Here is a 14,713-nt window from a genome sequence, read left to right as displayed (position 1 = left end):
TGGATGACCCTTTGTCTATGAAAGCTCAGATCCAGTCAGTCCCAGGATCCTGTTTTGTCCTCCTGCGGATGCTCAGAAAATTTCTTCCCCTCCTGCCTCTTGACCACAGGAAGACCGTTATCCAAGCCCTTATTGTTTCCAGACTGGACTATGTCAATGTCCTATACTTAGGCCTCCCAGGATACCTACTAAATAGATTGCAGGTGGTCCAGAATGCGGCCGCCCGGGCGGTCCTCCTGCTTAAACCTAGAACCCAGATGTCACCTCACCTGAAAACCTTGCACTGGCTTCCTGTGAGGCAAAGAATTTGCTATAAGGCCTTGGTTCTGGCCTTTCAGGCACTGCAGGGTAACAGCGCACATTATCTCAGGAGAGTCACACATTACACCCCCGCAGAACCTTGAGGTCATCTTCAATGCATCGGGCTGTTGTCTCCAAGATATGCCGCACCCGCACAGGAGGCCGCTCTTTCCAAGTGCAGGTCCCACGTGCCTGGAACCTCCTGCCGGTGACACTCAGACAGTTGATGGACTTACTCCCCTTTAGGGAGATGCTTAAAACCTGGCTCTTCCGACACTTACCCTAAGTTTCCCACACTCATTAGGGACAGCAGCAGACTAGTTTTGAGGTTCTCCAGTGCAGGAACACTCTTTCTGAGTAGCTGTGCACTTTATAAATACTCCTCATTCATTCATTTATGCGACTATTGTCCAACCTAGAGGCTATGCAACTTACGCAGCGTGTGGGTTCTGCTACGCATGAAAAAGGGCACATTCTGGATCCCATCTTTTCTAATGACCCTAGACTAAAGGCCCTTACTCCTATCCAGATCCCCTGGTCGGACCACTTCTATATTCCTATCCTGTATGAGAAGGCTTTCACACATATGACAATAGGGGGCAGCACAGTCCTGGGACGTAAATGGCCTAGGCTTGTACCAGAAACCTGGACCAGTTATCTGGAGGCAACTAACCCTCTAAACTCAGAAGACCTCTACGAGGCACACAAATTATGGTCAGACTGGATCACCAACTCCGTTGATAAAAGCTTTCGGAAACCTAGACCGACAGCACAGCGGAACCACAGTAGTGCAGCTTGGTTCAGCCCCCAGCAAGTGGCTAAAAAAAAATACTGTAAAAAACTTGAGAGGAGCTGGAGGAAAACTTATGCCCTAGACCTTAAATCATCATACAAAGCTGCCATCCCACAATATCATGATGACATCAGGAGAGCGCAGGCAGTTTTCTTTGAGGAGAGGATTGAGAGGTCCTCTAATTCTCCCAAATAATTGTTCAAAATAGTGAAATCTCTTACCACAATTGAACCAGGCGCACACATACCCCAACCATCAAAGGAGAGCGGTAACGAATTAGCCACTTTCTTTAAGAACAAAGTCGAAAACATCTACAACTCGCTACACACACACTCAGGGGACATCTCAGAAGGGACGAAGGACACAGCAGACAAGCCAGACTCTCACCCCTGCCCAGAACTGCCCAAGCCCACTCAACCCCGTCATTGTTTACCTTCCTTAAGCTGAGCAAAGAGCAGGCAGACCTCCTACTGAGTAACACCAAATCGGGGTCTTCAATAGATCCCGCCTCCTCACATCCTATCCATGGGGGGCGATCCCATACTGGACCACATGGCCGACCTTATCTCACTATCTCTTGGAAAAGGCCTAGTGCCCAAAGAATGGAAGAATGCCATAGGGAAGCCCCTGCTCAAGAAACCCCAATTGGGCCCTACAACCATGGGAAACTACTGGCCCATCTCACTCCTACCCATTCTGGGAACAAATGCGGAGAAACACATCAATAGCTCCATCTCTCAATTCCTGGAGGACAATGACATCCTACACCAGTCTCAGATAGGGTTTCGCCCGGAACACAGCACTGAGTCAGCCCTGCTTGTGATGACAGAGAAACTAAAATCTATACTTGATCAAGGCAGAGCCGCCGCAATTTTGCTCTTAGATCTAAGCGTGGCCTTTGACGCCGTAGACCACAAGATCCTAATCCACAGGCTCAAAGAGATAGGGATTAGAGACAAAGCCAATCAATGGGTGGCCTCGTTCCTGATTGATAGATCCTTCCAGTGCATGGAGGCAGGTATCCTCTCCAATGTTTTCACATCCCAATGCGGAGTACCTCAGGGCTCATCATTGAGCCTGACCCTTTTCAACATTTACCTGAGCCCTCTAGCACACATGGTACAGGAATTCAGCTTATCTATTGTATCTTATGCTGATGACACTCAGCTGGTGGTCTCAGTGTCAGAAGCACCCAACTCAAACCATCTGCAGCTAGTTCCATGCTTGGAAAAAATAGGAGCATGGATGGCCAACTGTAGCCTTAAACTGAACAGGGACAAAACTGAGCTTATGTTCCTAGGCAATGGCCTGGGGCCATGGGCTGGGATCAGCTGGCCGGGGAATTGGGCCCCTCCCCCCACTCCTAAAACATCCATAAAAAACCTGGGCATGTGGTTAGACCAAACCCTATCCATGGAAACACAGGCGAAAAAACTTTCAGCTATCTGCTTTGGCATCCTATGAATGATCCGTAAAATCATGAACCTAATCCCAAAAAAATCTAGAAAGATGGTAGTACAGGCCCTTGTGGTCTCTGGGCTGGACTACGGCAACTCTTTGTACCTTGGCTCTCCTAAATATGTTACAGACAGGCTGCTAGTGGTTCAGAACGCGGCAGCCAGAATGCTTCTCAAGATTACCAAACTCGAATCAGCGAGATCATCTCTGAAGAAGCTGCATTGGCTGCCAATCCAATCCAGGGTTAAATTCAAGGCCCTCTTCATGGCCCACAAAGCCATGCAAGAAAGAGGTCGGACCATGTTAAAATCCTTGGTCTCCCCATATGTTAATGTTAATGTTAATAATAATTTATAGAGCGCACGTACACCGGTTGGCTTCATGGCGCTATAAGGCAACAATATGCTGGAATGAATTTAGTTAATTGAAGGCTTGAGAGAATAACCAAGTTTTGAGGGATTGCCTAAATTGCAGAAGGTCTAGTGGGAAGGGGTTCCAAAGTTTAGGGGCGAGAGTGGCAAATCTACAGCCACCTAAACGTACTCGTTTGAAAACCGGGGTGGTTAGGAGCGAGATGGGCAGATTTGAGGTTACGTGTTGGAATGTGCCTAAGAAGTAAGCTGTTAATGAATGCGGGACTGTTGCCATGCAGAGCTTTAAAAATGAGACAGCCCGTTTTAAAGGCACAGCGCTGGGAAACGGGGAGCCAGTGCAATTTGCTCAGTAGGGGAGTTGCGGTTTGCCATCTCGGTTGTCAAGAGATCAGTCTGGCTGCGTGGTTCTGAACCATCTGCAGTCGTTTAAAAAGGTAGAGTGGCATGCCTAGGTATACCGAGTTGGCATAGTCTAGGTGCGACAGGACTGTGGCAATTATAACCTGGATCAGGGACTCATGAGTAAACAGGCGATGTATCTTCCTGATCTTGCGCAGTTGAAAAAAGCACTTGGAGATGACTGTGCCAACCTGAGTTTTCAGTGACAAGTCACTGTTGATGGAGACTCCTAGTGTTTTGGCCGAGGTGGAAGGGGAGGGGGCGGGTCCTAGCTCTGGAGGCCAATGGTGCGGGCCCCAGAACCTGTGGCTATCTCCAGTGAGAACAAGCTCTGTCTTACCGGGATTTAATTTGAGGTGGTTATAGTCCATCCATTGTTGGATATGCAACATGGTGGACTGAAAATCGGAGACCGAGCTAGGTGAGTTGTCAATCTTGAAGGCCAGCTGTAAGTCGTCAGCATAGTTGAAGACCATCACCTTTCTATCTTTCAGGGACTGAATCAGGGGAGCGATGTAGAGATTGAACAAATGAGGGGAGAGGGCTGAGCCCTGTGGAACACCACAGGTCGTTTTACGCGGGGGAGCCAAGAAGTGCCCTTGGCGAACAGCCTGGGAGCGATCCTCCAGAAATGAAGTGAACCAGCGGGCTGCCGCACCTTGAATACCCGCAGACCTGACACGGTCGGCCAAAATAGTATGGTCGACCGTGTCAAAGGCGGCGGATAGATCCAACAATGAAATGTCTTCAGAGTTTCCCCGGAGTAGGTGGTGCGGCGAGCACAGTGACAGGCCTCTGGGCCCGACTGGGCACGGACGGGCGCAGGCAGGCTTGCCATTGGCACGCCTTCGGCGCGCCCGCTGCGCGCATCCGCTGCGGTCCTGTGCTGCGTGTTGCATTTACCTCCGTTCCCCTCCCTCTGCTCCGCCCTCTCGCAGCGTGATTGGCTGCTACACGGGGGAGTCTCTAGGAGCAATCAAGGGAGCCAGGAAGCAGCCGTCTTAGGCGAGGAGCACTACGGTAACAATTTAACGTGCAAAATACAATTCTAAGTGCAATTTCGTTTTTAAAAGCAATGTTTTTTAAAAGCTAAGCGGTAGCGTTTTCCTGACAAACCTAAAACAATTCAAGAGCATGGAAGCCTAGTGTGGGACTCCCGCGCTGCGAGCTGCCTTTACCTCCGTTCCCCGCCCTTTGCTCCGCCCTCTCGCAGCATTGTTCCCAGTAGGCGCCTTAGGTCAGGAGACAGCTTCCTGATGAACTCTCCAAAAATAAGGAAAGCAAGATGGGGTGAAACAGCCTTTTCCCACCTGGTCCCAAAACTTTGGAATGCAATGGACCCAGAACTAAGACTGATCAAAAACGATAGTGTTTAAGAAAAATACTCAAAACCTGGCTGTTTCCATGAGTCCTCACATTACGTCTGCTCCTCTCCGCAGCGCTGGAAAGCCGTCGGATAGCTATGCGCATTATAAATCCCACAAACATAAACCTGATCTTATGCTTCCAAGAAACTTGGGTGCCAGAACCTTTTCTCGTGGAAGGGTTTCATTCTATAGGTGGAAGGAAAGGTAATGTGCCAGGGTCTGATGGGTTACCCTGACATGTTACAGACCCATATTCCTCCTGGATTCCACCCTTATGGTGATAGGTAGAATTCTGTTGACTAAACTAGAGATATGGTCTGAAGACAAGAATATCACTGACTGATGCCAAGTGGGGGGTGGGTTGGTGTTTTACAACAGGTTTTAAAACATTTGTGATTGGAGGATCCCAAAAGTCAACATTCTCCATAGACATGTTTATGGAGAATGTTGACTTTTGGGATCCTCCAATCACAAATGTTTTAAAACCTGTTGTAAAACACCAACCCACCCCCCACTTGGTATCAGTCAGTGATTGTGCTCATCTTTAAAAAAGGTTATTCGATGAACCCAACATGTTACAGACCCATATTCTTGCAGGATTCCACCCTTATGGTGATAGGCAGGATTCTATTGACTAGGCTAGAGATAGGGGCTGAAGACAAGAATATCATCTGTGGCACACAGTATGGGTTTCGAAAGGAATTAGGCACTGTCGAGCAAGGCCTGCATGTATACCTCTTAATTAGTAAGTACACCCTGGCAAAAAAGTTTATTATACATGCCATTCATGGATCTTTCATGTGCCTTTGACAGTATGAACCATAGCAAATTATGGGACCTCCTGACGAATTTGGGTGTAGAGTCGCCAATCATTTTATTTTTAAGGAAATTGTATGCAGAGATTACAGCTTGTGTAAGATACTGGCCCTGTTTTTATTTTCTTCAAACATTAATAATATTGGGGAGTTTGGGTCGTTTACACTTGGGAACCCAGCCTGTGACGCTGCGAAAAATATCAGTCATAGAGCGACAACCTGTAGAACCTGTGAGAACAGGCCCACCCAATCCAACTGAGCCCCTTAGCACAAAACTTGACACTGTTACCGGCCATGGACAAGATCGAAGAAACCCTCCCACCACCTGGTGCCAGCCGCAGGCCTTTTCTATTCCGCTTGCTTAGTTACAAAGAACGCCAATCCATCTTGCAAGAAATCCGCAAGCTTTAATTGATAAAAGTGGGCAATGCCTCAGGCTGGATCTTTCCTGAGTACATCATGGTGGTTCAGCGTCAGAGTGCCTCCTTTCTTGCATTTAAGCGGCTTCTCTGAGCACTGGACATGCAATACTCGCTCTTGTTCCCTGCCTGCCTCCGCGTGGTGACGAACGGAACCACACACTTCTTTGAGTTTGCAGAGGAAACCTGGGACTGGATGGAGTCCACTCAGGTTACGACTTCGAGCCGTCCCCAGTGGCGCCGCAGGCAGGAAAGCCATCCCTCACAACCTGGCTCTGTGCCGAACTTGGGGCGGGTAATCCTAGAGAATTGTCAAGCCTTACAGATGGCATCTGGGATGCGAGATAACACTCAGAGTTTGGATCCAGAGGCGTCCTCTGTGAAATCCCTGATTAATGATGGCTCCTCCACCATATGGCCTTCTAGAACCGATTAGATGCCACCATCGGATGTGACGCCCCAAACTGCTGAAGACCTGCTATGAATCATTGAATACTGTCACCTATTTAGTCCAATCTGTTTATTTTTTTTCTGTTCCTATATTGTATTGCTTATGCATGAGCATTTCAGTTGGCAATGGCCCAGCCCTCGGGGTGCACCACCTAGCCTAGCACACATAACATGTGTATTTCTAAAGCGCCCGTTCACCCAAGGGTATCTTGGCGCAAATAATAGTTTATTGTTGCACAATTCAATGGTACTGATTTTATTGACCGCAGAAGGATACAAGGCTGAGTGGACCCGCTGGGATTTGAACCTGTGACCATGAGGTCGAACAAAGGCCCTTACAGTAGATGCATTAGTCCCCTAAGCCACCAGACACAGGCAACCTGCACAACATGTTGCACTGCTGTCAGATTTACACACATAAATATAGTTCATCTCCATATCCTATAACAGGGGTGCTGCAACCTTAGCTTTCGCACTGTTCCCCAACACTTCCTTTAGCTAGCCTATAAGGCTGGTACTTGCCGCAGTTTGGGCGGACATCTGTTGTTCCTCCGCTCTGATAATGTTACATGTTATGCTTTCCCTTCCTTACCCAGTTATTACTGATTGCTTGGAAGAGCCCAGTCCCCCTTGTCATCCTCCCCAATCAATTGTACTGCCTAACACATGGACCCCTGCCTCATGCGGGTTAGCTGCAGGCAGGGCCTTGACCCAGTTCTCGCATGACCCACACTAACATTATCACCTGGAATGTGAGGGGCATGCATATGCTCTTGTGCCGCTATGTCATATACTCCTACCTTAAACTTAGATCCACTCACATTGCGCTACTGCAGGAGACACACCTGACACTGGTTGTTGACCGCATACTCCAGTGGCATTGGCGTGGACACGTGTTTGCCACTGCCTACTACTCCTATGCCAGAGGTGAATTGGTTTTGGTGAAGCTAGAGGTTGCTTTCGTGGAAGATAAGGTCAAGATTAATGCTGATGGCTGGTATGGGCTAATCCACGGTCAAATAGATAGCTGTTGCCTTTTGCTAGGGGTAATATATGCCCGTAACACAAACCAGACCTCGTTCCTGTGCACAATATCTAACAAACTGTCCTGTTGGAGTGGGATCCCGTGGCTCCTAGGAGGGGACTTTAACTCTGTTCTAGATAGAGACTTGGACCACTCTTTCCCTCCCCTACCACGCATGTTAGCCATATCCAATGCCCAGGCGCTAAGCAACAGGCTCCAGCACTGGCAACTTGTAGATATATGGCGTACTCAGAATCCTAGTACGTGTATACTCCTTTTACTACTCACTGCACATATTGCATGTTAGACTCCGGCTTTTTCACACCTGCCCCCAAAGACAGCCACCGGAGTCATTACTACTAGATGTTGCATATAGGTGCTACCGACGCAGCCTATACATCACATAATCCACTATCCCATATGCGCCAGAGTTACCCTTGCTGGGTACACCTAGGGATGGCAATACCACCTCACCTGCAGAGCTCTCCGCTTGGATGGAGGCTGGCCTACACATCATAGGGGACCTCTACCAAGATGGCACACTGGCGCCTTACGACACATTAGCAGAGTAGGAGGGAATACCATCGGGCCAATTCCTTCTACATACCTCGTTACTTACAGCGCTGGCTAACAAATGGAGAGATATGTTGAGGCAACCACCAGCACATTCTACTGTCCAATATCTGCAGGTTATGAGGGCAGTCAGGCAACTCACGCAATGACTTGCAGCTTCCTTGTGTCAGCACATGGCAGCACCATTTACATTTCTGAAGCGACATTGGTAAGATGATTTGGCCTGCCCGAGTATGGATAAAAAATGGGTTCCCATATTAGAAAGCCCAGTCAGCGTCCCTCAGATTTCTCGCTTCATCATCATCCAATACTATATAATTCAGAGCGCTTACCTATCCCCTGCCAAGATAAACAGATGTTTTAATTGTGCCAACACCCATTCACCCAGATGTCATCTCCTAGATGCTGACCTTCTTCACATGCTGTGGGCCTGTACACCCCTTACAACTTACTGGCAACACATAACGACACAACTGGCAGCTTGCTCAGGACGCATAGTATCTCACACATGGGAGACATGCATAATTTTTGCTGGAGCAAGGGGCAGAAGGTCACCTCTTGCTTTATCGATTTGGGACTACTGGCGGCTAAATGTTTAATCACTAGGCGTTGGAAGTTACCTGAGCCTCCTCCTCTGATAGCCTGGGGACAATCGCTATTGGTATAGACCCAGGCTGAGAGTAATGAGCTACATATGGAAGACACCTTAAGATTACGTAAGATGCTTATAGCTGCTAACCGGGGTACCGTATTGCATGATTTTCAAACAAAGCAGCCCCCAGACTCTGATCATGCAGTTACTACAGTGAGAGTAGGACAGGCAGATGGAAAGTCCTAAACAAACCCACCGCATATGTAAACTGGGACCATATACAACATGCTTGCCTCTCTCACAGTCCCGGATTTGCTGCTCTCACCGATGGGCAATGTGCATACTTTTGCATCCTGAGGAGAATGGGGGAGACGTGGTGGGATGGGGAAACCCAAGTTGGCCAGAGTTGTCCTGTAGTTTTTGTCCCTTCCGCCCTTCCTTCTTTTCCCCGATCTCTCCTCTTGTTGATGATTTCACCACGGATTTACTCTTACACCAATGCCACATGTCATAGGCCCTGCAGTAGGATCCTCATGAGCGCTCAGTAGCGACTCCCACACATTGAGAAGTCCATGCCTACAGCCTTTCAGAGTGACTCTACACATGCTCATTGGGGCATGGGACAATGCTGGGTATGTCGTACTTTGTGCAATTTTACTGCCTTGACGTGTTTCATGTAATGTTGATAGATACTTGGCACTGTACCTGATTTTGAAATGTCAACCCCATACCATGTTTATACTTTTTTGAAAAACAATAAAACAGATTCAAACAAAAAAAATAGGGAGGTTTTGGTGGGCAAAGTATGTGATGTGCCTCCGGTAGGGTCTCAACAACTCCCAATTTTGTTATATGCGGATGATGCAGTTCTGATGACCCAAACAGGAAACGCCTTGCAGTCAATGCTTGTGCATTTTGTGAGTTTCGTGGAAGAGTTAGGCCTGAGTGTAAATCAAGGGAAATCTTTTAGAATGGTGGTATGGGGAGCACAGCAAATGGCAGGGCCGCATTTTCTTAAAGGAAAAATATGCCTAACACTGAGAACTTATCTTGTTTGGTGCTTTTATTTAATAGTTAAAGTCACTGGAATTCTTTGTTGACATTGAATAGTATGGCGTTTGAAAGAAACATAGAAGTTGTTTTTAGATTTGCAACAAAGATAGGTTCCAAGCCACTAAATGTTAAGGCCCCTATATATAACTTTGAATTTGTTGAGGTTGTAACCTATGGGGCTGGATAATGAGGATGGGCAGAAGTGAAATCTCTCCAAATTATACAGAATAAACAGATGTTGGCAGTCCCACCTAGTTGTGCTCACTTCATATGCCACGAAGGATTGGGTATTCCATATCTTTAAGATTGGAATCCTTTGGCACCCGTATTCCTGTGGCAAGCAGTGTGGAGTAAGCCTGCAGCCTCTGAAAATAGGCTGATCATTCAGGATTGCCTGGCCTTAGATGGGGGAGATAAAATACCCTGGTTAAAACATATTAGGAATATGCTTAGGAAAATTGGCATGAGTAATTGTTTTCAAGTCCCTGGGCCAATTAATGATGTGAGTAAGCAGAATCTGAAAACTTAGTGGCAGATTTAGATATTGGCAGCTGGGTTACTCCATCACAACGGGGACGGATATCGCGCCCACTGAGAACATCAAAGCGGCTGCGAAAGTGATCACGCAGGCTGACAAATGGTGCGCGCGCCCGGTGCACATGCACTGTAGCTGGAGGCCTGAAAAGCCACTAGCTTGCACTTCCAAATCCCGCTTACTAAAACTCTCGCCAGAGCAGCGCTAAAGCGCTGGCTCAGGCAAGACCTAATGAGATACTCCATGAAAATGAGTATTACAAGAGCCCTGTCTGGAGGACATGATGGACTGGACTATAGCAATGGTCCTTAACATTTTGACTTTATTGGACCCCCACTGAATCACTACTGAAAGTTAAGGACGCCCGCTAAGGTAATTTTCAGAATTTGAACCTCAAAACAACAGACAAGATTACAGAAACAACTATACATCCAACACATGCCCAAAGGATTAAATATTTTATTTAATTTGCAAACAATAAAAATGTAAATTTTAATTTTAATCAGATGGTTGAAGCTTTTCACAATGTTCTCTTATTTCTAAAAGACAAAGCAGTATTCTAGACTCTAACATGTCACTTTGTATTTTTGGCTCCTAATGCATACTTGTTTTTATGGATTCATACTAGTGCTTCTATTGAGGCCACCAATCGTTCCATACTCATTTCTGTTTGATGAGCTTGTGCTGCCCCCTCCAATCAAGATAAGGATACCAACTTAACTTTTAACCTTCAATTTCAAATTCCTTTACATTAACATAGTGTTTTAACATTTTCAATTTTGCTTTTATTAATATATACTTTATTAATCTGCTAAATGTATGTAATTTTCGAAACAGCAGAGGACCCCCGCGTATCCATTGTAGACCCCCAGGGGGGAGCAAATTCTAAGTTAAGAAATGCTGGACTACAGCAATGAGGCAGGTGGGAGGGAGGGCTGGAAGGTTTTTATAGATTATCTCGATATAATAGAAGCAGTTAGAAATTTGCCTGTTGTCCAGTTCAAGGAGCAGATAGTTGGGGGCCACCTAACTCCAAGATCTCAGTCTTGTCTGAGTTTAGCTTGATGGAATTCTCCCCATCTCAGCAGCTACATGAAATAGTTTTGCATATTGGCCCTAGCATAGTCTTGTTTACCATGAACCTATGTGATAATTTAAGTCAGCATGTGCCTTAAAAGAAAAACCAAATGAGCGACTGAGGTGAGTCGAAGAGGTGGCATAAATATTGAAAAGGGTGGGGCTAAAGAACAAGCCTTGACGGAGCCCAAAAGTCAAGGTTTTGAAAGATGATTGAAACAGTGGAAGACTAGACATGTGGAAGTTATCAGAAGAAGGAAGGTTATCTTTGCTTATTCCTTTCAGTGAAACAGATGTTCAAGTAAGGTGGAGTGAGAGACCATGTAACGATAGTCAACACAGGGCTGATTCTTAACAAGAGGGGGGTCATACACTAGATTGGGCGGGGTCCAAGAACGTATTGGATTTGATCACTGCGAATCAGATAGCTGGTGACTAATCTCTTTTTCAAACACTTTGGCTGGAAGATGAAAGAAAGAAATAGATCAAACATTTCTTAGAATAGCCTGGTCAGCTGGGTGAGACAGCTGCAGAGTTTTTTAGAAGTATTAACAAAGCATCTTTCCACAAAAAAAGGAAGTGAAAATAATGAAATGGAGAAATGACATAGCTGGTTAAAAGCAGAAGCAACTATATCGGGAGCCAGTAGGGAAAGGGTCAAAAGAGGGATCAGGCTTAATGTTGAGAGTGCAGTCTCAACAGATCGGAGAAGCCAGTAAGCGACAAGGTTGAGATACTTAGGAGAGAGACAAATAGAAGAGAGTGCTTCAGTCTATAGAGAGAAATATCAATTGTTATTCTGGCAACTTTAACATCAGGAATCATTACATCAAGATATATAATTTAGTATTTTACAACGGAAGTGGCTTTACTTCTCAGATTAGTTTGCAAGTTCTATTTATAGCCTCTACGAGGAAATATATGTATGTGTGTGTCTGTGTGTGTGTTTGTATGTATATATATATATATATATTCACTGAAAAAACCATAGGTTTCAGGCCTGATATAGTTAGGAATTAGCATTTAAAAAACCTTAGAAATTCACTGAAAAAACAATAGGTTTTAGGGGTGTTATAGCTAGCTGGACATTTCACTCGAACAAAACCTTTGAAATTCCTCCGATATAGTTAGTTGTACTAACTACATCTTGCGCGCCCGCAATCCACTGCTGATGATGTCACATATTACATCATTCATGACATGGTCATTGACATCACTAATGACATCTCAAATGACATCACTAATGACATCACTGATTACATCATCCAGTGAATGTGGTTTGGTTTGTTATTTAAATATGTATTATATATATATAGCAATTTGCGTTGAAGAATGAGCGGATATATAAAAATAAATATTTGGATGGAGGATTTAGTAGCAGTGTGATTGACTGTTTACTTGACTAATTTATAGTGTCTCACTAAATATATTGGATAGTGACTAAACTGTGTGAATATCTGTATCACTTTGTCAGTTGTTGTGTAAACTGCTGCACTAGTTGGTTACTAGCTAAGTGAAAGTCTATATTATTTATTGATTAGGTAACTGAGTATTTGTATGGGAGAGTGAATGTGTGTGTGGTTCAGTGGGGGGTGTGTGACTGCCCAAAGATGTGTGAATACTTGATTCAGTTGGTATATGAAGTTAAAACTACATGTTATAACAGTTGTTTGGGTGAGTGAATATCTTTATGGGTGTGGCGATGAGCAAATATATGTCTCAATGGTACATGTCCAAAAAACAAGAAAAATAAAAGCCAGTGTATGTGTCAGTTGTATATAAATAAGTATACATAAGACTCAGTGATTGTATGAGTGACTGTATGGATAACTGTATACTTGTAATAGTGTTTTTATAACACAACAAGTATGAGCTATTATATATATGAATAGATGAAGTGGGGTTTTTATAAGTGTATAGCTAAGTAAAAGTAAGTATGATCCATTGTTTGCATAAGTGAGTAGGATGACTTCATAAGTGATTAGGATGTGTGCTGGTGTGTAATGTCGATGTAGGTGTATAAGTATATTTGATAGTGTTCTATTGATCATTGACAGCATGAATGAGTGAATCTATAGGTAAGTGATTACATGTGTGTATAGATCTAGGAATCACTGAGTGGGTGTTTAGAAACTTGTATTGGTGTGTCAATGGTTTTAAATCTGGCACTCTGTATTTTACAGTGAGTGATGAAAGGTTATACTAGTGTATGATGAGGTGTATCTGATTGTCACGTGGATGATGCCATCAGTGATGTCATCAGTGATGTCATTTGAGATGTCATCAGTGATGTCACTGACCATGTCATGAATGATGTAATATGTGACATCATTAGCAGTGGATTGCGGGCGTGCGAGATGTAGTTAGTACAATTAACTATATTGGAGGAATTTCAATGGTTTTGTCCGAGTGAAATGTCCAGCTAGCTATAACACCCCTAAAACCTATTGTTTTTTCAGTGAATTTCTAAAGTTTTTTAAATGCTAATTCCTATCTATATCAGGCCTGAAACCTATGGTTTTTTTCAGTGAATTTCAAAGGTTTTGTAAATGACATTTTTTAATGTATTAATTGTTATACTGCTTATTTTGATACTGATTTACTACATTTTGTAAACTGTTTATTTTTAGATATTTAATTTTTTTAATTACATTATACATTACAATACAAAATATACTTTCTCAGAATGAATTACTTTATTTTAAATACTTTGCAAATAGGCAATAGACTTTTAAGTACAGTAGTTACAGTTGTTGCACTGGGCAACACAATTTCAAACACAATGCAACATTGAGCTCAATGTGAATTTCTAGTCAAATGCAATTAGTTACTTTATGGATTATTTTTCTAACCAGAGGACTGGATCCTAGATTCAGTCCTTGGACATCTCCTGTAAACAGTTGAGTAAAAGCCTTTTGGTTACAGTAGTGATTTTTAAGGAATATTATTGTATTTTAAAAGATGACACTTAGAAAAATGTTCACATAGAATCACCAATGTTAACCTATGGCAGAAAATTCACTTAGCAGGTAAGTAGCGTTATTGCTACTTTTTCTTACTCAGTGGTGGATCCTGGATCCAGCACTGGCCAATCTCCTGTAAACAGTTGTAAGAATGTGTTTAAGTCATACAGACGATTTTTTAGGAATATTTTTAATTTGTGAAAATAGACACTTAGAAACTTTTCTGGTGAAAACCACACAATGGATTCCTATGGAAGGAAATACAAGTTACTAGTAAGTACGCTTACAATTACTTTTCAGGGTCAGTGCTGGGCTAAAAGATGCAGCCCTGGGTTCTCTCCTGATAACAGGTGAGTAAATCGGAATTTGTAGTTCGGCTGATTTTAGAGGAATATTTGTACGTTTCAAAACTGGACACTTAGAAACTTTTCTGGTGAAAACCACTCAATGGATTCCTATGGAAGGAAATACAAGTTACTGGTAAGTACGCTTAGAATTACTTTTCAGGGTCAGTGCTGGGC

This window comes from Triturus cristatus, chromosome 11, assembly GCF_964204655.1.
Source record: "Triturus cristatus chromosome 11, aTriCri1.1, whole genome shotgun sequence".
In the NCBI taxonomy this organism is placed as follows: Eukaryota; Metazoa; Chordata; class Amphibia; order Caudata; family Salamandridae; genus Triturus; species Triturus cristatus.
Note: the sequence above shows the minus strand (reverse complement) of the source record.